Source organism: Arvicanthis niloticus, chromosome 15 (assembly GCF_011762505.2).
Source record: "Arvicanthis niloticus isolate mArvNil1 chromosome 15, mArvNil1.pat.X, whole genome shotgun sequence".
NCBI classification, from domain to species: domain Eukaryota; kingdom Metazoa; phylum Chordata; class Mammalia; order Rodentia; family Muridae; genus Arvicanthis; species Arvicanthis niloticus.
Genome location: NC_047672.1, coordinates 26046026 through 26073904, shown reverse-complemented (window position 1 = coordinate 26073904; position 27879 = coordinate 26046026). Strand labels below are relative to the sequence as shown.

Sequence of the window (27879 nt, the reverse complement as noted above, 5' to 3'; positions counted from 1 at the left end):
CTTCCTTTTTCTGCAGGGGGTCAACGGTAGGTTCCACTTCCCCCCTACCCCCATGGTCTTCCTGAGGAATGTGATTAAGCCTTTCCCTTCCAGAAGGGAGGAGTGCCTACCTGTTCTAAGGATTTATCCCTTCTGAGAAGGGAGGGGGGAGCCTGGTGGGGTTTTCCAAAGGCTGTGAGATGACCTCTTCAACAGTTTTAGGAAGGTTGAGGACCACCGTGCTAAAGGAACATAACAATAAAACCACTCCCAATGTCATTGTGCTATACTCATAGAGCGGTGTGCCTTGCTCAGAGAAGCTTCCTCCTGCCGTAGGTAGGATCAAATACAGAGACCCACGTCCAGACAATATGCAGAATGTGAGACAGCTTGGAACACTCTCAGTCCTAAAATGGGATGTCTCCATCAAATCCTTCCCTTCAGGGATCAGGGAACCCTACAGAAGATGAAGTGGAAAGAGTGTAAGAGCCAAGAGGGATGGAGAAGACCAAGGAGACAAAGCCTTCTAAACACAGCAGGACTGATGCTCATATGAACTCAGAGACTGTAGCACACAAGGCCATCACGGGTCTGCACCAGATGGGGTCCTAATGCTGACAAATGCTCCCTCCCAAACCCAGAAGCTATCTCCAACTGATAGCCACATGCAAATGAAAATTCTTGTTTTCTCTAAAGGATACAAACCACTGTTAAGGAATGTGTCTGGACATATTTATTTATTTATTTATTTATTTCCTTCCTTACAGGTCCTTTGCATATACATTATGGTTTTCAATTTTGTGTTTTTAGTGGATTCCTGTGTGTGCAAACATATGTGTCCTGGGGCTATATTTGTTTCTTGTGCTTTTTTCCTTTGTCTCTTCTCCTCTGTTTGTTTTGTTTCTTTCTAACATTTTTAATCATATTTTATTTTATTATTATACCTTAGAAGCCTGTTTGTTTTCTAACAAGAGACAGAAATGGAGTGGCTATAGATTGGGGTGGTGAGAAGGAACTGAAACAGGTAGTAGGAGGAGAACCATAGTTAGAATATATTATATGGGGTTCCTTCCAGTCTGGGCCTGAGCACTGAGCAGATCCCAGGCGGCAGCTCTTTCCCCAATCTCTAAGAACCCAGAAAAATCGGTGCTCCCAGGTGCTCTATCCCTGGCATTATCTTAGGTAAGCAGACAGCAATGCCTGCTCCAAACAGGAAGTAACTGGGATCCACTAGAACCCAGGAAGTCACTCCTGGCCCGGAGCACTGAGCAGATTTTGGGCCCCAGCTCTTACCCCAGTAGTAACACCCACCCCACACAGTTCTGATAAAACCAAGATAATAGGAAAGACAGGCTCCAGTCAGAGACAGGGAAGGTAGCACTAAGGAGATCCAGATGGATAAAGGCAAGTGCAAGAACATAAACATCAGCAATCCAGGGCACTTGGCATCAGTAGAACCTTGTTGTCCCACACAAGAAAGTCCTGAATTTCCCATAGTATTAGGAAAGCAAGATTTAGATTTTTAATTGCTTTTTTTAAAAAAAAATAATTCCTAATAAAGCTTGTTTCTGCTTGGCACATACCCATAAAAGTTTCTTTCATAGCTAGAGACAGCAAACTGGAGCCACTGTCTCAGATGGATTTTTAGAGTGACCCTGAGTGTGTGTGTGGTACTCCAGTTCTTTGGGTTGTGCACAGCCAGCCCTGAAAGTTCCTGTTACTGTAAAGATTCCTGCGTCGTTACCACTAAAACTAAGTTAATAGAGGAAGGGGCCAATGTGTCTGTAGCTCTTGTTGACTGTAGAGCATTTAGTCTGTGTCTTAACTAAAGACACTCAGGATTGTGTTTGAAGGTCATTTAGAAATTTGTTTTGTCTCTGAGATTATCTGGGAGGTGGGAATCTCCAATTCCCAGCCCAGAGCTCCTGAGGAGCTTGTAAATAGGAAAATCTTGTTCTAGGATTTTCTTGGACTCTGATTCCTGACACAGGGCCCTAAAATCTTAATATGTTTTCAAGTACTAGGAGTGCCCAACACAAAGTTCCTAAATCCTGTAGAATTTCCCAAGTGACAGCAGCACCCTTTCTTCCAATGAGAAGACTCTTGGTGGGCTCTTGGGTGGGTGCCAATCACCAGCAAATCTGTGTGAAAGAAAAGTTCAACATTTACTGTTGGTGTGGTGCCACATATTCTTAGAAACAGATCTTAGGAGATGGAAGCTGGAGGAAGGATCAAGAGTTGAAAAAAGATAGAAAGAGAAGGGGGTTGTGGGGGAGAGGCAAGGCGGGAGGCAGGAAGAAATTAATTAATTAAAATAGAAAGTTTAGAAGTTCAGACCTTTTGGCCTCATCTGGTCTGGTTTAGGGAGGCAAGAACCTGTTAATAAAAGTTGGTGCCTACATGATTTACCCGTAATAATTTCTAGACAGCACGACTCAGAGCTTCAAGTCTGAACACATCTCCAGGTGAGAGCGGAGCACAACCAAGTCCGTGCATCCAGACGCTCAGCGTATGGGACTGTTCTAGACCTTGCCCTGTGTGTCTTTTCATCTGGTTATTCATTTATTTATAACAAACCAGAAAGTGTGCTTGTGTGAGTTGTTTGAACCACTCTCTCAAGTGACAGCATCACTTGAGAGATTGGTTGGAGGGTCACAGGACTGTCTAATGTCTGACCAATACAAACTCGAGCTAAACTGAAGTGACACCACTTTGCCGGCAGTCACGTGGGAGCAAATCATCTGTGGGATCCATGTACAGCTCAGGTAGTGTCATGTCGAATTGAGTTATAGGACTCCTAGTCGTTCCCCCACAGTGACCTGCAGAATTGCTTGATGTGGAAAAATTAGCCTCTGGTGTCAGAGATAACCATCAGGGCTCGGTCGGGTGGGAAGTTGAGCGTGTGAAAGAGGGCTGTACCTCCTCAGCTTGCCATACCTTTCTGTTCATTCCTCACTCCTCCCTGTGTTCTCTACTCCAGGGATCCTACTATTGTAGGTCCACTAGGGGGAGCTGTTTTATTAGTTTCTACCTTATCCCTCCAGAGTTTTCCCTCAATTTGCATCTTACAATCAATATAGCCATCCCACAACACCATGGACACTGGTTCCAGTAACCCTTACAGATGTTCAAATCCACGTGCGTCCAAGTCCCTTATATAAAATGCCACCTATTCCCTTTATACTTGAAATGAGTTTTATACTGCCCACATAATCAACCAGCTCAGGGAAGAGCATTTCTTACCTGTTTGTTCTTTCTCTCTGTGTGTGCACAACACACTTGCATGTAGTGTACACATGTGAGTGTGCTGGTACACACTCATGCAGAGACCAAAGCGGGATATCAAGAGCCTTTCTTATCATTCTCAGCTTATTCCCTTGAGACAAAGTCTCTCACTGACCCCAAAGCTTACCATCTCAGCTAGGCTGGCTAGCCAGCAAGCTCTCAGAATCCTTCTGTCTCTTTTGACCTCATGTAGTGGTTACAGGCATGTGCAGCCATGCCCAGCTTTTACTGTGAGTGCTGGGATTCAAATACAGGACTTCACGCTTACACAGCAAGCCTGAGTTATCCACTGCAGCCCCTGCAGATAGGTTCTAGACCAGATTTTTAGGAGGATGACAAGAACAGAGCACTCGTCCTCTATACATTTATACACCTGAGTATTCACGCCATTCATCATTAGCTGATGCCATAGACCAGAAACCCACAGATACAAAGCACCGACTGTGTCTATGCCTCAGCAAGATAAATATTGAGATATATCTAACCTTTATAGGAAGGATATCTTGCCTTTCTCTACTGATTTCTCTTGTTCTCACGGGTGAAACTTGTGCACATTGTTCTCGAAAACCATCGCTCACCCTTTTTCCTCTTGACGTACTTTTCCATTGTGTGAAAAGACTTCAAATCACCTGTCTTTCTGCCACTTGGATCCTGTCCTTTACAGGGTCTTTCTCCTCGTATTTACTGTTTCTGAGAATAATCTTGTTACGTTTTCTCACGCATGCGTACGCATTTCACTTACTGAAACATGGGACTGCTTAGAAGAAAGGAGTGTGATGATCTACTGCAGAAAAAAAATCTTGGGAGAACTTTCAGTTTCTGGCCCAGCGTGTAAAGAACTTCAGTGGCATCATTCATATCAATAAGAACAAAAGCAGAATACAGCAAGGATCAGAATCGTTTAGGTGTGTTGGAGAACTGTGCTTACAGGCACAGCCCTGTCCCTGTGTTGGAGAAAGTATGGGACAGATGGAATCACAGGTGAGTGGGGGAGCAACAGCTGCTGGAGTTGGTCCTGGTGCAGGAAAACAGCTGATTACCAATGCAGGGAGGAGGCTGCCGCATTGACGGTAATACTCCCTCCCCTCCCCTCCCCTCCCCTCCCCTCCCCTCCCCTCCCCTCCCCTTCCCTCCCCTCCCTTCCCCTTCCCTCCCTTCTCATCTCCTCTCCCCATTTCTCCTCTCCTGCCTCCTTTCTTCCTCTCTTCTTCTGACTTTTCCACACTTCTCCCTCCTTTCCTCTCCTCTGCCATTCTCTCCCTTTCCTCTCTTCTTTCCTTTTCTTTCTTCTCCCCTTCTCTCTTTTCCTCTGCCCTTCACTCCACTGCATTCCTCTCCTTCACTTTATTTTCTTCCATCCCTCCCCCTCTCCTCCCCTCCCCTCCCCTCCCCTCCCCTCCCCTCCCCTCCCCTCCCCTCCCCTCCCCTCTCCTCTCCTCTCCTCTCCTCTCCTCTCCTCTCTCCTCCCCTTTCTTCTCCTCTCCACTCAAGCCTGATACCCCCACAACAAGGGCAGACAGGCAAGACAAAAGTATTTCATTTGATCAGAGGTTTACATGACGGCAGATGTGTTTAAAGCTCTGCCTAGACTCGGTGAAGATGGGGAGCCATGTGGAGATGAGACTGGGCATGAAGGGAGTGATGTGGTTCAACAGAATCCTGTGGAGAAATGAAGCAAGGCACTCCTTCTTCCTGGTTATAGGCAGGAGAATGAAGGTCTTCAGCCTACTGTATATCCCCGCTCACACAGAAGAGATGAGGCAATGCTGGGGTGGTTTTCTGAATCTGCCGCTGCTTTGAGAGAACTCTGGCTTCTACATTTCACTTTGTAACAGACCTTGATGGGAGGAGATTCTGATGCCCTTATTATACAGGAGTTCAAGAGGTTTCTGTGCCATAGCACTAAACTCAGGTTGTCCTTGGCTGAGTCTCAACACTAAGTATGAGAGTACATCATCTCACACGTTGCACCGTCTCGGGGGAATTACCACTTTTTTAAAATTTATTTATTTATTTACTTACTTACTTTGAACCTTCCAAGTTTTCATGGTGAGAATGGGAGGAAATCCTCTTTACACTGCTGGAAAAGAGATGGTCCATTTTAAATGAGAAGTCCTATTGTTAATTAGGTGTGACCACAAACAACTTAAGAAACTGTCCCCATTGCATGGACCACAGGTTCCACTGGAGTCTAACCATCACAGAGAGGTGGAGACATCTAAACTCTTCTTCCCTAGTATTTCCAACTCCCACAAGGGGGCCAAGGGTGACACAGATCCATCCCTAGCTCTGAGTCACAGTGCAATGGCCTATAGACCAAAACCTGTTAACTGGACTGCAGAAACTGCAATAGTAGACTTTACTATTGTTGTTGAAAAGTCCCAACCCCATTCTACTAGTAATTGGCAGGTTCAGTGGGTAGAAAATAGTGAAAGACACAGGTGAACTGAATGACACCATCAACCAACTGGATGCAGCTGGTACCTGTAGAGTATGACATCCAACAATAGAAAAAGATTTATTTCAAACTCATTCAAAACAGTCGACATTGTAAGTCATATCCTGGACCACACAAACACACTTGAGATATCCTCAGTAGGACTGGAGAGATGCCTCAGTGGATGAATAACTGCACTGGCTGCTCTTTCTAGGCTAGTTTTCCAGCACCCACATGGTGCCTCATGACCACTTACAACTCTAGTTCCAGTTCTAGTTCTGCTGTTCTCTTCTGGCCTGTGGGTATCAGGTAAGGATGTGTTATACAAACATGCAGGCAAACACTCATCTATAAACACTCATAAATAAAAATAAGCAAAAAAATTGTTTTTTGAAACAAGGTCTCATACTTTGTGGCTCTGGATTGTGTGGAACCTGGAACGTAGATAGGCTAACCTCAAACTCACAAAGATCCATTTGCCTCTGTGTCCTTAGTGCTGGGATTAAAGGCCTGCACTGCTATACTTAAATAAAAACTAAACAAAGCTCACAAATGGCAATGGGATTAAACTAGAGAAAAATAAGGGAAAACTGAAAAACTCCATAGAATACTTGAGATTAAAGGACACAATTCTAAGTAAACATGGATCAATGAAGTCGCAAGGGAGAGAGCTATAACTCACCAACATTTGCAGAATACAAACCAGGCATGATAACACTTGCCCATAGTCCTAGCTCTTAGCAGTCTGAGCCAGGAGAATCAGTTCAAGGCCTGGGCTACCCAAGGCTACATACCAAGACCTTGTCAAAGAACAAACAAAACAAAACAAAAATACGCCAACAACCAAGGGATGGTTTCCTTCTAGTTCTGGTGGGCAATCAAAACTGCTGTTGGCTGCCCACCAAAACTACATGACAAGACCTCATCTCTGAAGACATCAAATGTTCTGGTGACAGGACATGGAGAAAATAAGCTGGAGCTGGGCTGGAAGTTCCCTCCCTACTGCAGAGCCTTAATTATGCTAGACAGAGCTGAACACACTGCAGGAGGAAAGCATCCGTGGGCTTGCTCAGCTGTAGATGGAGCCTGTACGCAGCAATAATGACCAGCCACTCAAGGTGTGCTCAGTGGAACGGTAGTGGCTTCACAGTTAAGGAGGTATACAATTGCTTTCAGATTGAGTTTGGGGACCACTCTGCATCTGGTACTGTAAGCCTGGTCAAAAGTCCATGGCTGAGAAGGTCAGAGGCTGTAGTAGAGAAGTCTTTTTTTTTCCCCAAAATGCTCATCACATGTCTTCTACTTGTATTTCTGTGCATAGGTTAGTGCTGCTGCCAGCTTTGGTCAGAGAAACTACCTTTTGCAGTAGGTTACTTGTAATTTCAGCACTCAGAGATAAAGGTAGGAGAATCAAGGATTCAAGGACAGGCCAGGTGGGAGCAGAATAAGCCTGTGATCCCGAACTTGGGAGACAGCTGCAGGTGGATCTCTGTGAGTTCAAGGCCAGCCTGGTCTACAAAACATGCTCTAGAATATCCAGAATAGCCAGGGCTGTTACACAGTGACACCTTATCTCAAAAACAAACAAACAAGCAAAATCAAACAAAACCAAAAAGGTCAAGGACAGTCCCAGTTACATAATAAATTCAAGGCTGATCTAAATGACATCCTGCCTCAAACAACAACAGCAACAAAAACAATAAACCAAACAACCAACCAAAACCACAATTTTAAAAAGTGAGGAATACAGTAAAAGCAGCACTGTGAAAAAAAAAAAGTATAGCATCAAAATGTAGACAAAGAAAATAAGAAAGATAAAAAACAATCTAAGATTTCACTTTAGGAAACTACAAAACAGGGCTGGAGAGATGGCTCGGCTGGTAAAGTGCACAATGCGTGTAAGCATGGTGTCCTGAGTCAGAGCCCAGAACCCGAGGAAAGAAGGACGCATGGTGATGTGAACGCCTCTCATGCCAACAGTGGGTGGGAAGAGACAAGCAGGTCCTGGGATACCCAGCCTGTTGGTGAGCTCCAGACCAGTGAGAACAACTGTCTTCCATGTACATGGGCACACAAGTGCACACACACCAGCACATGCCTGTACACTCACAAATGAACATACACACACATGCACAGAGAGAGAGAGAGAGAGAGAGAGAGAGAGAGAGAGAGAGAGAGAAAGAGAATAAAAGTGAGTGTATCTCAGTGGTAGAGAACTTACACAGTATGTGAAAGGCCCTGAGTTTGGTTTTCAGAACTACAGGGAAGAGAAGAAAAAAGGGAGGGGACAGACAGAAGGACAGAGGGAGGAATAGAGGGAGAGAAGGACAGAAGAGGAAGAGAAATAGGAAGGAAGGAAAATAGAAAAAAGGGGGAAGGGGCAAGAGAAGGGGAATGGAGGGAAAGGAGGGGGAGGAGAGGGAAAGGTAGGAAGGACGGCCATTATGACTAGTCTGTGCCTATATATTTGAAAACCTAGATGAATTCCCACTTGCAGAAACAATCTGAGTAGATTTGTCTTTGTTAAAGAAACGGAATCAGTAGTGAACACATTTTGAAAACAGAAAGCACAGGACCAGATGTTTAACAGATGGAGTCTACCAAACAAAGAAGAAACGGTACCAGCTTTCTGCAGCCTCCTAAACAGAGCCAGAGAGGAAACTTCTTAACTTATACTAGGAGCTCTGCATTACCATAATGCAAATCAGACAACAATATCACCAGAAAGGAATTCTACAGACCAGTGTGTGTCTCACATAAATTCTCAATGAAATGTCACCCAGTCCTACCATGCACTTAAAAGTAACATACCACAGTGCCTTAGTTAGGGTTTTATTGCTGTGACAAAATACCATGACCAAAGAGCAAGTTGGAGAGAAAAAGGTTTATTTGACTTACATTTCCAGGTCATAGTCCATCATTGGAGGAAATCAGGACAGGAACCGAGGCTCCTGTCTCTGATGACTCTAGCTTATGGCAACTTGACACACAAAACCAGCCGGTATACACAGCTAAGTGATATTTATTTTACATATACAAAGATGATTCATCACTTGTAAACAATTATCTCAATTTATCACCTCCACACACTAAAGAGTAAAAAACATAGAAAGGATCAAGTTTCTTAAGACTGATAAGCAATTATAACAAAGTTATGTGAGAAAAGAAGGGTTGATACACAAAAAAACTATCTGCCCTTTTTCTCCCTTTCTTCTCTCATTCTTTCTATCTTTTAAAAATTATATTATTACTATTATTATTATTCGTGTGTGTGTGTGTGTGTGCATGCATACATGATTGGACAATGTACCATAGCACATTTGTAGAGATCAGAGGACAACATTGTGGAATTCTCTTCTTCCACCTTTTTGTAGGTTCTGGAATCAAACTCAGGTTACCAGACTGAAGCAGCAAGTGCCTTTACCTGTTAAACCATCTCAAAGGCCCTTCTTCATTTTTTTTTAAATTTCTCACATTTATTTTTAAAGAATCCTGCTATGTTGGGCTGGACACATGACTCAGCTGTTAAAAGCAATCTCATAACCAAGAAGACAAGAATCTTGCTATGTAGGTCTGATTAGTCTTGAACTCATAGTTTTTTTTTTTTTTTTTTTTTTTTTTTCCTCTGATTCCAGGATGTTGGGACTGTAAGTATGTACCACCATGCCTAGTTTCATACCAGTACCAAGCAAGACAATGTACTTGACTACCAAAACTATATATCTGATAATATGTACGTGTGTGTGTATATATATATATGAAATACATACACATATATATGATCTACTTTAGGAAAAACGTGAAACTGTGGAATAAAAGATCTAAACAGATGGAGATGTTTTCCGTGTACATAGGAGAAAGGGGCAATAATGCCAAGACATACATTAAACTCAGTATCACTTCATTCAATGCAATGCAATCAAAGGCTCAAGTTATTTTTTGAAAATCAACAAAGTAATTCTAAGGTTTATATGGAAAGCAAAAGACCTCAACAACCAACCTAAAGGAGAGTGTGAATGTCTGAGGGTTAACATTACACAATTTCAAGACTTGCTGTAGATACAGACAGTTCATGACAAAGTTAGTGCACTGTCTAGAAAAACTCGTACTGGATGCTCTCAATCACATGGAACTTACACTGAATCAGTAGCTCTCTGCTCTGGGTCCTTCCTTGCCTCACAATCTCAAAGGATGAAGCACGGATGGTAAGAAGAATGAGTTTTAAAAGGAATTTGTGCTCTAGAGGGAACATTTTTAAAAGAATGATCTAAGAAGGCAGAAATAAAACAGAAGCTCATCTAGAAATCAAGGAAGGTTCTGGAAGGACCCAAGAGGAGAAGACATGTTAAACCCTTTATCTAGGGGCTTTTCATAAGATTGATGGTTGAAAATAGACAACACTGAGGTAATTTTTATTTTGATTGGTTAGTTTTCTGAGCAGATCACGAGTTGAGTCTATGTGGGACCCACATGTTCCCGAATGTTCCCTGGCCCAGCCAGGCTGATAATATAATGCTGTTCACACAGTTTTTTTTTTTTTTTTTTAATCATGCTATGACCTGCTCTAACACTGTATTGTATATATCAGTGGTTTTTCAGGCTGTGACTGGTAGGCATACATTTTTTTGCAACCTACTTTAATAAGTGTGAAACCTTGCCCATCACCCATCAGAGGTAGTGGAAGAGAAAAGTTGTTAGGACACGGGGAAATAGACCTGTTTAGCAATAGTCTTTTGGGGGCGAGCCCGATCTTCTTTGGCAGCAGTTCGGTCCTGTAGCAAACACCAAATATGACTAGCAGCTGCAGACCAGTCCTCTAGGCAGGCAGACACAACACAAACCAGCTTCTGTAGTTCAATCCTGAAGAAACCACAAGGCTCACCAACCGGCCGGAGATGAGGCCTCAGAAGCAGCAAGCTGCCACAGGAACCTCATGAGCAGTTCTTTGGTGAGTTTCTAGCATCACCGCTAGTGGGGCTCAACAATGCTATGTAAGGCGAACCAATACATGTGTGTAGCTAGTAAACAGTAAGCCCGAGCAAACCAGACCAATGCTCTCTGCTCGTCTCCCACTGTCTGTGGGGTCATATTTATTATATTCCTTCATCATGGGTCCTTTCCTGTGTTTGCTATATCAAAATATCCTTTCACCTGTGTCTGCTTCAGGAAAACATTCTTGCCTCTGTCTACTCCAGCAAAACATCCTTTCTCCTGTGTGCCTCAGCAAAACATCATTTGACATAGCTGACTTTGCAAAGGAACTAGAAGTTTCTACTTCAGTGCCTTGTTCTAGGAGACGGCATTGTACACACAGCTTTGACTCCATTCTGAGGGAGAAGAAAAACATCGCCCTCTGGTGGACCCAGCCACTGCACCATCTGTGAGGAACCGCTTCACCTAGCACAAGCTGATAAAAGACTTATTCCTAGAGAAATAAAGGGAGCCACCCTATAAATTTATTGGGGAGACTATATGCACATGGATATATTAAAATTATATCAGCGAAAAACCAGGCCCCAAGAACTTATCAAACACCCCGGATGGAAGAAAAGGTATAACTCCCTTTCCTGGGCCCCCTAAAGAAAAAGACACCCTGACAGTATGACCTCACACTGAATAATTATCTGATATCCTGTGTGTGTGTGTGTGTGTGTGTGTGTGTGTGTGTGTGTGTGTGTGTGTGTGTGAGAGAGAGAGAGAGAGAGAGAGAGAGAGAGAGAGAGAGAGAGAGAGCTCTCCAGCCTAGCTTGGTGGTACATGCTTGGCACATGCTATTCAACTGCCTATCATTCACCTACTCCCTCATCTGGATGTGGACCTGACCTGTTTACTGCTGGATCCAGCTTGACCTCTTCACCTTGAATTCTGTAGCCTTGCTCTCAAGGTTGTCACAAGCATCTCCCTGGTAGCACTGGTCTGGTTAGTTATCTTGTCTATTAGACAGGCCCTTTCTCAAACCACATCTGCAGCCTCTTGAACTGCACTATAACTACTTTTGCAAATATCCAGTCTGTAACCCATATAGATCTAAGGCTTGCCATGTGCGATGTGCTATGAGTGTGGATATTAGTAAGTACAATTGGAATAAAAACTTTCTTTGCCTCAGGTCACCAAGTTAGGGGTATTTTCTGACAAATTGCTGTCATCAAACCTGCTAAACCTTGTGAATTTGTTATTTTCTGGTAAGTTCTGACCCTGTGGAAAGGCAAAATACCCCTAACTTGTTAAAGGTAAATGTTTTAAAATCAAGAATACATGGAAAGAGGACAGTGCCTTGCCTGTGTTCCTCAGGGTTGGGGTTCAGAGGAGCCAGCCATCTTGCCCACACTGGCTCCAAGCCCTGTTATTCCTCGTACCTAGTCAGCTGGTACGATTACTCACATCCAAACACAAGCTCGTCTCCTTTTTAAACCTAATATTCCTTTTGACCCTAACTTCTATCTACTGTAACATTAGAGCACTGAGTTCAACAACAGATAAAGAAAGAAAAATAGACTGAGAACTGCTAATGTATCGCTTCTTGTTGCAGCCCGAGCTGCCCCATGTTTTGGGGCCAGAAATGTTGAGAACTGAACTACCCCACATTTGGGGGCCAAATGTCTTGGACCGTTCTGTCAATGTTGGGACCCACACTGCCAAAAGCCTTGGGGACTAACTTGTTACTGCCCCAAGCAGCTCCGGTCTGCGGGTCAGGGTTCAGCAAGAGAGAGAGTGAGGACGGATGCGAAGAATGGAGACCAGACAGAGTATGATTTAATCCCATTTATTCTTCAGTCTCTCTTCCTAGTCCAAGTCCCAAGTCTTGAGTTCCTAGTCCTGAATTCCTAGTCTCTAGTGTCTCCAAGTTCCAAGTTACTTCTTCCAAGTGCTAAGTGCCTAATACCTAATAAGTCTTCTTCCTCAATGCCTAATTTCTACTCCAAGTTGTACTGAACTCTTCTGTCTGCCTCTCACTTCTAAGCCACGCCCTTAAGTCACGCCCTTAAGTCTTATCTCTAAATCTTATCTCTAAGTCACGCCCTTAAGTCTCGGCTCTAAATCACACATTTAAGTCTCACACACACAAGGGAAAATCCTGGGTATCTAAAACAAGATGTTATCAGAGTGTGCTCAGCTGTTGTAGGCTATTGTAAACAAGTCTCTTGTCAGGGTATATGGCTCAAGATGGCTGCAAGGATGATAGCCGCCTTCTGTCGGCTCCCCACAACTTCTAATATATTAGTCCTAATGTATTCATTTTAAAAGTATTATAAAGAGGTTTATAAAAATCTATAAAGATATAAAAGATGATTTTCTAAAAATCTTGGAAACAAACAAACTGACAGATTGTTAAAGTAGCTAGTGGCCTGCTGGTAGTACAATTACAATTTAAATAATATCCTTTCTGCCAGACAAAATCTACAAGCTAGTATGTAAACTCAGTGAGTAATTTGATTGAGATTCTGAAGCAGAGGCCTTGAGTCCCATTATGTGCTGTTTTCATACCCAGATCTCAGAGACTCTTCACAGTAGCCTGCTGAAACTGTTGCTCGGCATTGCTGTGCCAATTACATAAATATCACTGTTTCCATCACATGGGATTCCTTTCTGCTCTCACTATGCCCAGAAAAATTGTTTTGGTGGGTAATGCCATGTCCAGAGCAGAAATACATTTTGTCTCATGCAAACTGCCTATCTTCCTGCCATGTACTTTAGAAGTTCCTGGCTTCTTTTTAGCTTTATTTTACTGAATTATAATTTTCTGAGACATTCAGCTTTGTGGAGATGTGACGGATTAGCTAGAGCAATGAGACAACTAAAGAAGATCAAGGGGTTACAGATTGGAAGGAAATAAGTCAAAGTATCACTATTGTCAGATGATATGATAGTATATATAAGTGATCCCCAAAATTCTACCACCTTATAAACACTTTCAACAAAGTGGCTGGATACAAAATTAACTCAAAAAATCAGTAGCTCTCATTTATACAAGCAATTATCAGAATGAAAAAGAAATTAGAGAAACAACATTCTCCACAATAGCCACAAATAATATAAAATATCTTGGTGCAACTCTAACTAAGCAAGTGAAAGACCTGTATGACAAGAACTTCAAGTCCTTGGAGAAAGAAATTAAAGAAGATCTGAGAAGATGGAAAGATTTCCCATGTTCATTGATCAGTAGGATTGATATAGTAAAAATGGCCATCTTACCAAAAGCAATCTACAGATTCCCATCAATTCCCAACAAAATTCTAACACAATTCTTTACAGACCTTGAAAGTACAATTCTCAACTTCATATGGAAAAACAAAAAACCCAGGATAGTGAAAACAATCCTGTACAATAAGAGAACTTCTAGATGTATCACCATTCCTGATCTCAAGCTGTACTACAGAGCAATAGTAATAATTGCATGGTATTGGTATAGAAACAGACAGGTTGATCAATGGAATCGAATTGAAGACCCAGAAATAAACCCATACATCCAAGGACACATGATGGATTAGCAACCACAACTGGGTATGCTTAAGACATATCTTTTGATGTGTGTACATTGATTATCACAGTCAATTTAATTAGCATACCCAGTACCTTGGATAATTATATCTTGCTTAGGTGTGGTCAGAGCACTTGTGGACTGCTCTTCTGTTGTTACTTATAATCACAACTCTGCATGTTCAGTCCCTGGAAGTTATTCATCCTACATAAGTAAAGTGACTGACAGCTCTACATTCTCCCCATACCTTGTCTTATTTAGGGTTTTACTGCTGTGAACAGACACCATGACCAAGGCAATACTTATAAGAACAACATTTAGTTGGGGGGCTGCTTACAGGTTCAGAGGTTCAGTCCATTATCATCAAGGTGGGAACATGGCAGCATCCAGGCAGGCATGGTGTAGGAGGAGCTGAGAGTTCTACATCTTCATCTGAAGGCTGCTGGCAGAATACTGGTTTCCAGGCAACTAGGACAAACCCCACACCTACAGTGACACACCTACTCCAACAAGGCAACATCTACTGCAACAGGGCCATACCCCTTAATAGTGCCACTCCCTGGACCAATCGAGTACGAACCATCACATCCCTCATCCCCAGTCAGCACATTCTATTGTCTGTCCAACAGCTAATAGTATATGTGTAACTGAAATCACTCAGGTTTGCCTTGTTGTGCCTGTATCATTTTACTTAGTATGTCTTACAATTTTCCTATGTCATCACAACGACAAGATTTTCTTCTTTTTATGGGCTAATGAATAGTCTGTATCTATACCATGTTATCTGTACTGGCTGGTTTTGTGTGTCAACTTAACACAAGCTGGAGTTATCACAGAGAAGGGAGCCTCCCTTGAGGAAATGCCTCCATGAGATCCAGTTGTAAGGTATTTTCTCAGTTAGTGTTCAAGGGTGGGAAGGCCCGTTGTGGATGGTGCCATTTCTGAGTTGATAGTCCTGGGTTCTATAAGGAAAACAAGCTGAGCAAGCTAGAGTAAGTAAGCCAGTAAGTAACATCCCTCTATGGCCTCTGTATCAACTCCTGCTTCCTAACCTGCTTGAGTTCCAGTCCTGACTTCCTTTGGTGAATGAACAGCAATGTGGAACTGTAAGCTGAATAAATTCTTTTCTCCCCAACTTGATTCTTGGTCATGATATTTGTGCAGGAATAGAAATCCTGACTAAGACATTATCATTAACCTTTTAGCCATGGGCAGGCATTTAGAGAGATTCTGTATCTTAACTACTGTGGATGATGTTGTAAAGAACATGGAAGTACACATAGTTTCTTTGAGATGTTGGACTTACTTCCTTAGGTTGGATGCCCTGAAGTGAGACTACTCAGAAATTGCAGGGTGGTTAACTCATGCATGTGGGCAGGCATGGATCCTGTTGGGCTGTTGTGGTTCCTAACTGTGGCTCTGGTCAGCAGAAGCATGGGATTTTGACTGAGTTCACTCCATGAGGCCACTGCGGGGCTCCACTGGAGTGTGGGGAGATCTTAGTCAGAAGTCCCATGGAGCAGGGCTTTGGAGTGGTGGTCTGTCCTTGGGCTCCCAGATACCACTGAGAGCCGCTGAAGAACAGAGACTAGGGTCATACAGGGCTGGTGGGCAGCTGAGAAAAATGAGGGGGAGGGAAGCCCCAAAAGCATACCCTCTTGGTATGGCACTTCCTTAGCTGGATCATTGCTGGCTTGGTTGAATTGGCGGCCTCTGCGGCAGGAACATAGAAAAGTCATCAGTGGGAGATTAAACAGCAGCTTGATAGTCTGAGGCCCCCTCTGTGATTCTCCATGGCAGGCCTCAAAGACATGGTTCCAAAAGGTTTATTGTCATGGTGGGAAGTAGATGAATCTGGCTGCACGCCCCCCCCCCCCACCCCCCAAACTCAGGACAGACCTGAGTTAAATAGGGAGGGAGAAGGGAGGAGGGAGGAGGGCATGGGAAGGAATACTTAATTGGCTATGCCCTCTGGCCTTTAGGTATCTCATTAATATGGAAATCTCTTGAGGCCCAGAGGCCTGTAGTCATGCCCTCTACCTGTAGAGGGGCTGGTAGGGGCATTGCCCTACATGACTGAAAGGTGCTGATCAAATGGAGGTCTTAGACTGAGTATCAGGAGCCTGGAGTCTGGGAGAGTAGCAAAATATATGCTGTCCCTCTCAGGCATAGATACCTGTTGGGTCTCCAGTTATCTCTAGCCAGTGCTCTACCAGAAACCAAACCATCCTTTTACAGTCCCACAAGAAATAGGCATTTATATTTGTAATACTTTTATTATTTATTGTAATGTTGAAATAATAATAATTATATCATGTTCCCATTCCCTTTCCTCCCTCCAAACCTTCCAACATACCCATCCTTGCTGTCATTCAAATTCATGGCTTTTTTTCCCAATAAGCATTGTTATATGCATATATGTCCCTAAGTATAACCTACTCAGTCTGAATAATATTACTGGTATGTATGTTTTTAGGGATGATCATTTGGTGTTGAATAACTAATCGGTGTGCTCTTTCCTAGGGAAGACCATTTCTCCTGCTCTAAACTTTCCTTAGATACCTATAGGGCTGTGACCTTAGTGTTTCTCTAGTTCACTTTAGCATGCCCATTGTTGTTGTATTTGTTCAGCTCATGTTTAGGCAGCTAGATTAGTGAGACTTTATGGGTGTAGCTTTTGAAATTACTAGAAGACACAACCTCACAGCAAACTCCCTGGCCCTCTGGCCTTTATAGTTTTTTCGGCTGTTCTCTTCCACAATATTTTCTGAGTTTTAGATGCAGGAGTTATTTTGTAGTGTATTCACTAGGATTGAGCTCCACAACTCTGCATTTTGACTGATTGTGGGTTTTTTTTTAATGATCTCCCATCTGTTGCAAAAAGTTTTCTCATTTTTATTTTTATTTTTTTAGTAATTCTTCTACTATTTTCCACAATTATCTTATCAATTCTCATTCCCAGCAATTAGTACAAGGAAATTTACAACATTTCTAACAAATGTTATCTTTTGTTGTTTGCATATGTCTTGGTTTTTGAAATGCCAGGATCAATCTGAGAACCTCAGGCAAACATTTATCACTGAACTATGCCGTCATCTTTCATCTAATAGCCATTCTAACATAATAACCATTCTAAATATCAGATCTATGAGCTGATATTTAATTTGGGTCTAGATTTACATCTACATGACAATTAATGATGTCAAGAATTTTAGGCTGGTTATTGTATGTATTTGGGTTCTTTGTCCATTTCTTTGGGGGCGGGGGAATCAAGATGTGCTCCAGACAGGAGCTCTGTGTATAACAGCTCTGACTATCCTAGAACTCACTATGTAGACCAAGTTGAACTCCAGCTCACAAAAATCTACCTGCCTATGCCTCCCCAGTGCTGGAATTAAAGGTGTGCACTACCACTCTTGACTCTTTGTCCATTTCTTAATTGCTTATGCTTAAAACTAGAATATATTTTATTGATACTGACAGTTTCAAACATGAGAAATATGTCTTGATCACGGACACTCCCAGATCCCTCCCTGCTACCTGTTTCTCTTCCCCTCTTCATGTTGTCTCCTCTTGTTGAAGCCACTGATTCTGTGTTGCTTGTTGAAATGTGGTTGATCTTGTACAAGAAGGATAGACATGGTAATTTCATGGTACAATGGCAATGTCATGTCCCAAAAGACTGCACTTCACATAAGTCCTCCAGCTCTATTCCTGAACCTTCATAGAGAGAGGTCAACAATCAGCCACTTCTTCTCAGTACTTTGACCAATATGAATCTCCACATTAATTGATGATAACTATAAAGAGAAACTTCTCTGGCCAAGAATGACAACAATCCATGCATGTAGAAGAATTTTAATTCAGTGATGTAGCTTCTCTGGCAAGGGTTCACATCCAAAGACCACCTAGGTCTGTGTGATCCAGATGACCTTTAATCTCCCTGACTGGAATATATATATATATATCTTTAATCCCTCTGGCTGGAATACAGACACACATTTAATACATATGTTTAATCCCAAACAAGAATGACATTTAAAACAAACAAAGTGAAGAATCAGAGATGGATTTAACAAAAAGAGTCAGAGATAAGATATGCCCAACTCTTACAAGAACAGACAAGAAACAGAGGCTACTTAAGAGCAATGCAGAAGGTGGAGTTCAGTTGAGTTCAGTAAAGTTCAGGTAAATGCAGTTGAGTGTGTGCAGTTCTGTTCAGTTCCATTCAGTTTATGCAGTCATTTCAATCAGCACTGTTCAGTTTGTGAAGTTCAGAGGCAGTTTTTCCAAACAAAGCAATTCAGTTAGAAACTGAGAGAAGCCAATTTGAATTTGTCAGCTTGGATAGGAGTTTGAACCAGAACAGCTGAGTTGAAACAGCCATCCAGAGTTCAAAAAGAGCTAGCAACAGTGATGAGTTTATTGAGTCATAAGTCTCAAAAGATGAAACATTCTAGGCCTAGATTGTAATTTTATTAGGTCCCATTTATCAATTCTTGACAATGGCATAAGCCATTGGTGTTCTGTTCAGGAACTTTTCCCTTGTGCCCAGGTCTTCAAGGCTCTTCTCCACTTTCTCTTCTATTAGTTTCAGTGTAACTGGTTTTATGTGATGGTCCTTTATCTACTTGGACTTGAGCTTTGTACAAGGAGTTAAGAATGGATGGATTTACATTCTACATGCTGACCTCTGATTGAACCAGCACCATTTGTTGAAAATGCTGTTTTTCCCCCCACTGGACAGTTTTAGCTCCTTTGTCAAAGATCAAGTAACCACAGGTGTGTGGGTTAATTTCTGAGTCTTCAATTCTATTTCATTGATCTTCCTGCCTGTCTCTGTACCAATACCATGCAGTTTTTAATCATTATTGCTCTGTAGTACAGTTTGAGGTCAGGGAAGGTGATTCCCCCAGAAGTTCTTTTATTGTTGAGAATAGTTTTTTGCTATCCTGGATTTTTTGTTATTTTGAATGATTTTGCAAATTGCTCCTTCTATCTCTATGAAGAATTGAGTTGGAATTTTGATGGGGATTACATTGAATCTGTAGATTGCTTTTGGCAACATGGCCATTTTTACTATATTAATCCTGCCAATCCATGAGCATGGGAGCTTTTTCTATCTTCTGAGATCTTCTTCAATTTCTTTCTTCAGAGACTTGAAGTTCTTGTCATACAGTTCTTTCACTTGCTTGTTTAGATTCACACCAAGGTATTTTATATTGTTTGTGACTATTGTGAATGGTGTCATTTCCCTAATTTCTTTCTCAGTCTGTTTATGTAGAGGAAGGCTATTGATTTGTTTGAGTTTATTTTATATCTAGCTACTTTGCTGAAGTCGTTTATTAGGTTAAGAGTTAGCTGGTGGAGGTTTTGGGGTCACTTAAGTATACTATCATATCATCTGCAAATAGTGATATTTTGACTTCTTCCTTTCCTATGCATATCTAGAGAACCAAATAACCCTATTAAAAGATGGGGAACTGTGGGGGAGAAATCTCGTGGGCTGGGGGAGGGAGTCCAGCGGCAGGGTCCCAGGGTGGTCCGGCATCAGGGTCCCGGGTGGGCTTCCCACATCGCCAGCAGAGAGTCCCACATTCACGCAGCTGTTGGTGGGCGGGCCGGCGGCTGCATCGGCAAGGTTCCAGGGTTCCAAAAGCTGGGAATCAGGCGATAGACCATGCGATGAGTGGAGTCCGGTTTTCCAAAGCTTTATTGTTCATGACATGGTTAATGGATGTAAATGGTACGCGCTTCCCCCGCCAAAAGCCAGGGGAGACCAATCTTATAGGGAAGGGAGAAAGGGGAGGGAATAACTTAATTAGCTACGCCCCTGGCCTTTTGATAATTCATTAATATTTAAATCTCTGGAGGTAGAGACTTGTTAATCACGCCCTCTACCTGTGTCCTATGGAACTGAAGGTAACAGGTTAAATGGAGTTACCTCGTCCAAGGCCCAACATCCCACCCTCTTTTCTTTCATAAAAGGAGGGGCGGCTCTGTATCATCTGTAGTCTGTAAGGTGCAGGTTAATGAGAGATGTGGACCCAGTGGAGTAGTCTGGAATCTGGGAGCATGGGGAGATAATTGTCGTCCTTGACAGGCAATGTCCTGTTGGGTTCCCCGGCTATCTCAAACCCAGTTCTGTATCAAGGGGGCCTAGGAACAGAGCTGAACATCCTACCGTCCCTCAAAGGGTCTCCGGGGTTCAAAGCTCGTTCAACCAGGCTATGTCTAAACCATCTCTTCTCTGTCCACCCTACCCCCCTTTCTTTCTCTGATTCTTAGCTATAGTCTGACCCCTGCCTAATACAAAAGAACTAGGTCTCTCTCCCCACGTGTTCTCCAGCTCAAGGACAAGATGGCAGCGGCTTCTTAGCCCCCCACTCTTCCCATCCCCCCAGCTCCACAGAGGGGGTTCCTTCACAGCTAATAGCTGTCTTTCAAGCCACAACACCTGCTGTAACCCTCTTTCTAAGACTCCCTTGGCTGAGAGACTCCTTCTCGCAGCTGAGACCTTTCTCTCTCTCTCTCTCTCTCTCTCTCTCTCTCTCTCTCTCTCTCTCAAAATTGCCAACTCCAAACTCTAGCCCCTAGCGCCCTGCCAGGTAGCTTCTTTCCCTACTCCCCCGTCATATGTGACAGGCTACAGCTATTTGGCTTAGCCTGCTTGCCTGAAGCAACAGGGCGGAACCCCGCTTGCTACCCAGCCCTGTGTTCCTTAGCCAGCCTATGCTTCCCCTCACCCTCAGTCATTTGCAGCTGACTAAAGCTACTTAGCTCAGCCAGCTTGCCTGAAGCAGTGGATCTAAAATCCTGCCTGCACCCTTTGCCCCCTGTGCTGCCTGCCAGTTTCTCTCAAAGCTGCCTGACTCCAATCCAACTTCCACGTGTCTTTCCCATAGACACAGACTCTCACTCTTTCTGACTCAGCCCTCCCCAATACTTCTTGCTTGCCTTAAACTCTTCTTCAAAGTTGGCCTTTCCTCTTCTCTACATTTAAAATTTACCAACTAAGAAAAAGAAAAGCAGGAATGCAGAACCTCTCTGCCAGAGCACCCAGACACCACATGGCAGAGCTAGGCCCCTCCCCCCACTGCTTCTAAACCCGCCATTACTGCTTCTCCCCAACAGGAGGACCTGCAACAAACGTTCCTGTTTTTCAAGGGCCTAATGAAGACCTACTATGGTTTTGGAGCACCTTAAAAATATGATGATATCTCTTAATAATCAGTTTGATGAGATCAAGAACTACCTAAAAGGTGGGCCTATGGGCATGTATGTCTCTGGGGGATTATATTGACCAAGAAAATTGAGGCAGAAAGACACACTCACTGTGGGTGGCACCATTCCCTAGGCTGAGATACTGAAGGGTATAAAAAGAGGAAAGCAAGCTGAGCACAAGAATTCATTAGTTTTTTTTTTTTTTTTTACTCTGGATGCAATATTACCAGCTGCTTCCTTAAGTTGACCCAACAAAAACAACTTAAGGAAGAATAGTTTACCTTTACCCCTTGATAAAATACATATATGTGTGTGTGTGTGTGTATATATACATACATATATATGTGTGTATATATATGTGGATTTAAATATTATATATATATATATATATGTGTATATATATATGTGGGGAGAGAGAGAGAGAGAGAGAGAGAGAGAGAGAGAGAGAGGTGTTCCCCTTTAGAAACAAATAGTAGATTCTGCAAAATTAGTACTTCAAAACCAAAAGAGCCTACCATGTGAAGTCTGCTATTACTTCTTTGATTTGCTAAAGAAATCTATTGACCTTATGACATAAAACCAGAGACATCCTAAAACCATTCCAGAGTACAGTTACCTTTGGAAGGAGGCACTGAGTTAGGTTAGCATGTATGTAGCAGAAGTATAAGTGGAGTAGAAAATCCCCCAAATAGGAAAGTAGGAAAGAGCCTGTAACCAGTCACAGATATACATAAACCAAGGTAGCTGAAGCAGATTGTGATGCAGAATTCCATCCCTGCTGATCATCCAGCTTACTAATGCCTAACTAGCTATTTATCATATAATAACTCATAACTAATTTTTGTTAATTTTTTTTACTAAACTTCAAGTGTTCTATGTATTCCCCACTTATTTCTTTACTATTGTAAGCCATTCTGTTTAAATGTTATTTCATGTACTAAAAGGTTCTCTCCCATCTCAAGCTTTAACCACGCATCTCTATTCTAATCACCAGAGTCTTCCTGCCCAGGTCCTACTAATGCATCCTACCCATGTGTTTTCCTAAACTGTCACTAAAAAGTGGCAGTAGCTCATGAAATAAAATGTATGAACATAACTTCCACAATTTTCAATGCTTTAAAAAATTTAATTCCAAAATAAGTAAGATGTTTGAAAATTTTTAAAGGATTGCTGCCATATCATATATTTACTGTGAAGTTATGTTGACAGATCTCTTTGTTGTGAGTGTGCTATGTTAAAAATAGATACAGACATATTTGTGTCTTTACACAATGTTAGATTGATGAATAACAATAATTCATATGCTACGTTAGTTTTATTGGCTGTAATTTTCCAAGTAGTCCTGAGTTCCCTAGCTGTTGGCAAACACAGCTGCTTTTACTCTAATCCAGTAATATTAACTAGTAAGATTAACTCTCCAATTATTGCAGAAATAGTGCTTCCCCCAATGAAAAATTGTTTCATGTATTCAGGAAAATGAAGACACATCTCTTTACAGAAAAAGCATGTGTCACATTGTGGCTAATAGCCAAAGAGGAGGTAACCTTGAATAGATGATTTACTAACCTATGTATACTTTAGGCATATGCAGTTGACAAATGCTGTCATTCTTAAATCTCTTTTAGGTCCCAGCCCCAGGTTACAATTTGAATAACTTAAACAGACAGGAGACTACAAGTCTGGCTGCATAGGCAAATGGGAGACTTATACAGCAAAGATATTGCCAGAATTTTTAGGTACCCCAGTATTGTTCTTTTTCCCAAATGGTTGCTACTCAGGGTCATCTTGTCCACCTGGCAATATTATGTTTTTCTCAAAGAGAGAACTAAGAACTTTATGGCAGGACAGGACTTGGCAACAGTTGTGACCTTGAGCTGCCTGTTAGAGTTACTTTCTTTGGTACAGGGATGGGCCTTGTGGTTTGAATAACTTTGGTCCCCATGGACTCATGTTTGAATGACAGGGAGTGCTATTATTAGGTTGTATGGTCTTGTTGGAGTAGTTGAAGCCTTGTTGGAAGAAGTGTGTCACTGTGTAGGGGTGTGGACTTTAAGGTCTTCTATGTTCAAGCTACCTCTAGTGACACAGTCTCCTGCTACTGCCTGTAAATCAATATGTAGAACTCTCAACTCTGTCGTCAGCACCATGTCTGCCTGCATACAACCATGCTTCTCGAAATGATGATAATGGACTAAACCTCTGAAAATGCAAGCCAGCACTAATGAAATGTTTTCTTTTAGAAGAATTGCCATGGTCATGGTGTCTCTTCACAGCAATGAAATCCTAAGTATGACAGGCCTAATGTCTTGTTGCAAGCTAGGACCATGTACATGCTAAGCAACTGCTCTACTACTGAGCAATATTTCCAACCTTCTCTTTTTTCTGGTTTACTTTTTATTCTGAGACAAGGCTTCCTTGAACCAAATTTATAACCCAAGCTACCCTTGAATTTTCAATACTACTGCCTCAACCACCCAAGTAGCTGGTATTACAGGGTCATGCAGTCAGTCCTTGTTTGCAAAGTGTGTGATGATGGCCTATGATGTAATGTAGGTATCTTACCCAAATACAATCAAGACTCATACTACCAGAAATAGAGACCATCAATCTGTAAGAAAGGGAATGCCTATATTCTTCTGTGGAGAATCTGCTAAGTGTCATCCTGCCTAAAATTTCTTTTACAAGCTTTTTCTTTTAGAGACTTTTGAGTTACGATTGTTCTCTTGGAGGCTCTAATTGTTTGGTGAAAGTTAGTTCTGGGTTTTATTTGAATTTTTTAATAATAAATTATAATGTACATACTCCTTGTAAGATTAAAAAACATGACATGAAAGCAAACTCTGTAAACATCTGACAAGACAATTTGGTGCATGTTCCTTATCTGTCCTTCATATGAAAGATGACTCCATTGTATCATTCTGTGGCATTAGGCAATGTTTTTGGTTGTTATCTGCTTGTATTTTTATTGCTTTCTTATAAAAAAAAAAAAGACATATAGCCTTCCTCATGTTTTGCTGAGTGGATTTCCATAACTGAAGGATGGGCCTGGACCCAAGGCATTCCTCCCCCAATGGTTTCCAAGGACCTAACAGCTGCTTTTGTGCAATCCTTGCTCTAGGTCATTGTTTCAAAACCCTTTAAGGGTCTTTTCTGAAGGTCTGTCATTGTGCCCTTGAACAGTTTGTTTATTCATTGTTTACTTCGCCTCCAAGAGATAGAAAAGTCCATCTGGGTTCCCTTTGTGGTCTGAGAGAGGTGCAGTCTCAATGCTGGTCTGGGAGACATGCAGTTTCAAGTCAGGTCTAAGCCAGCAATCTCAGTGCAGGTCTAATCAAGCAGTTTTAGGGGTCTCTCTGCTTAAAACCAATGTGATCTTGGGTCCAAAAAGCCTACTGCGTTTGAGCTTCATCACTTAGGGCCATTTTTCTTGTTGTTCTCTCTGCCCCTTTTTATAAGGGCAAGAACCAAACTGATTCTTATCATTTATTTTAAGAAAAATGTATAAATAAAGCATATTTACTTATGTAGTACAGAATCTATCAGCTCAACCGGTACAATTTCGAATGGACAATCTGGGATCACATGGGTCATTCTTAGAAATATTTTGAACAAATAAGATTGCTCATTTAAGATAGTACTAAGAACTAAAAGGGAGAAAAATAACTCGATCGTCCAATGTCTATTACTCTGATTTTAAACATTAGTATTGCAACCAGGTGTGGTGGCATACACTTTTAATCCCAACACTCCGGAGCCAGATACAGGTGGATCTCTGAGTTCAAGGCCAGCTTGGTCAAAAGAGAAAGTTCCAGGACAGCCAGGGCTACACAGAGAAACCCTACTTTGAAACATGCCCTCTCCCCTACAAAATAGTATCACACTGGTCCATGAAAGGTAATTATTAACAACCATGATGATTAAACCTATTAAAAGTTCTAAGTCATTGTTTATGACCAGACTAAGAGTGGACATATGTCTCTGAAAGTTTCTTAGTACCCAAGTTCAGGGGTACAAAATTGTAAAAGTCAAAACCCCCAAAGATACATCAAAGTTAGATGATGGACCTAATGGTCACTTTGGTCAGATATAACTTATCAATTATTTTGGTTATTACATCTGGACCATGGTCAAGGCCATGATAATATCAAATGTATTGTCAAAACAGACGTAATTGTTGTAGGTTGGGGAGTAGGTGGCTAAGAACTAACTAGGCAAACACAAAATGGAGTCACAACGAGATGGTATCACCTTAGTCATTTCAAGACTAGTTTTTCATATGCAATTTACTCTGAAGTCACTACCCTAAAATATCCTTTTAATAATAATAAATACATTGGCAGGATTAACTTAGTAAAAATGACCATCTTGCCAAAAGCAATCTACAGGTTCAATACAATCCCCATCAAAATTTCAAATCAATTCTTCATAGAGATAGAAAAAGCAATTTGCAAATTCATTTGGAATAACAAAAAACCCAGGGTAGCAAGAACCATTCTCAACAACAAAATAACTTCTCTGGGAATCACCATCCCTGACCTCAAACTGTACTACAGAACAGTAGTGATAAAAACTGCATGGTATTGGTACAGAGACAGGCAGGAAGATCAATGGAATAGAATTGAAGATCCAGAAATGAACCCACATACCTATGATCACTTGATCTTTGACAAAGGAGCTAAATCCATCCAGTGGAAAAAGGACAGCATTTTCAACAAATGGTGCTGGCTCAACTGGAGGTCAGCATGTAGAAGAATGCAAATCAATCCATTCTTATCTCCTTGTACAAAGCTCAAGTCCAAGTAGATAAAGGACCTTCACATAAAACCAGATACACTGAAACTAATAGAAGAGAAGGTGGGGAAGACCCTCGAATACCTAGGCACAGGGGGAAAGTTCCTGAACAGAACGCCAATGGCTTATGCCCTAAGATCAAGAATTGACAAATGGGACCTCATAAAATTGCAAAGCTTCTGTAAGGCAAAGGACACTGTCAATAAGACAAAACAGCAACCAACAGATTGGGAAAAGATCATTACCAATCCTACATCCGATAGAGGGCTAATATCCAATATATACAAAGAACTCAAGAAATTATACTCCAGACAAACAAATAACCCTATTAAAAAATGGGGAACAGAGCTAAACAAAGAATTCTCAACTGAGGAAACTCAAATAGCCGAGACTCACCTAAAGAAATGTTCAATATCCTTAGGCATCAGGGAAATGCAAATCAAAACAACCCTGAGATTCCACCTCACACCAGTCAGAATGGCTAAGATCAAAAACTCAAGCAATAGCAGATGCTGTCCAGGATGTGGAGAAAGAAAAACACTCCTCCATTGTTGGTGGGATTGCAAGCTGGTATAACCACTCTGAAAATCAGTCTGGTGGTTCCTCAGAAAATTGCACATAGCACTACCTGAGGACCCAGCTGTACCACTCCTGGGCATATACCCAGAAGATGCTCCAACATATAACAAGGACATATGCTCCATTATGTTCATAGCAGCCTTATTTATAATAGCCAGAAGCTGGAAAGAACCCAAATGTCCTTCAACAGAGGAATGGATACAAAAAAATGTGGTATATTTACACAATGGAGTATTACTCAGCTATTAAAAATAATGAATTCGAGAAATTCTTAGGTAAATGGGTTGAAGTAGAAAATATCATCCTGAGTGAAGTAACCCAATCACAAAAGAACACACATGGTATTTACTCACTGATAAGCGGATATTAGTCCAAAAGCTGGAAATAGCCAAGATTCAACAAACAGACCACATGAAGCTCATGAAGAAGGAAGACCAAGTGTGGATGCCTCGATCCTACTTGGAAGGAGTGACAGAATGCTCAAGGGAGCAAATATGGAGACAAAGTGTGGAACAGAAACTCAAGGAGGGGCTGTCTGGAGACCATTCTACCTTGGTATCTGTCCCATGTGCAGTCACCAAAGATAGACGCCGATATGGATGTCAAGAAGTGCATGCTGACAGGAGCCTGATGTAGCTGTCTCCTCAGAGGTCTGCCAGAGTCTGACATATCCAGAGGCGGATGCTCGCAGCTAACCATTGATCTGATCAAAGGTTCCCAATGGAGAAGTTAGAGGACTGAAAGAGCTGAAAGGGTTGGCGGCCCCAAGATGAGAGCAACAGTGCCAACCAACCAGAGCTCCCCAGGGTCTAAACCACCAGCCTGGGAGCACATAGGGAGGGACCCATGACTCCAGCTGTATACCTAGGGGAGAATGGCCTTGTCTGGCATGGGTGAGAGAGGAGATCCTTGGTCCCGTGAAGGCTGAACACTGAGCCGAGAGGAATTCGAGAGTGCGGAGGTGGGAGTGGGGGGTAGGTGGGGGCACACCCTCGTGGAGGCAGGAGGAGGAGGGATGGGATAGGTGGTTCCTGGGTGATGGGGAGAATGAGGTGAGGGGATAAAATCTGAAATGTAAATATAATATCCAATAAAAAAGAAAAAA

The 27879-nt window shown here is 42.1% G+C and overlaps 1 long non-coding RNA gene across 21 annotated transcripts in view; it reads right to left on the bottom strand.

Annotated features, from left to right (window-relative positions):
* The window catches only part of LOC143434532 (uncharacterized), a 31318-nt gene extending 3760 nt beyond the window's left edge, over positions 1–27558 (bottom strand). The window contains exons 1-4 of one of the 21 annotated variants that reach the window (XR_013104074.1): positions 27326–27558; positions 5287–5341; positions 4007–4208; positions 111–436 (exon numbers count right to left, since the gene is read on the bottom strand). This is a non-coding gene — a long non-coding RNA (uncharacterized LOC143434532). The other 20 variants (XR_013104066.1, XR_013104069.1, XR_013104065.1 and 17 more) reach the window with 20 other exon arrangements.
* Positions 27559–27879: the final 321 nt, after the last annotated feature.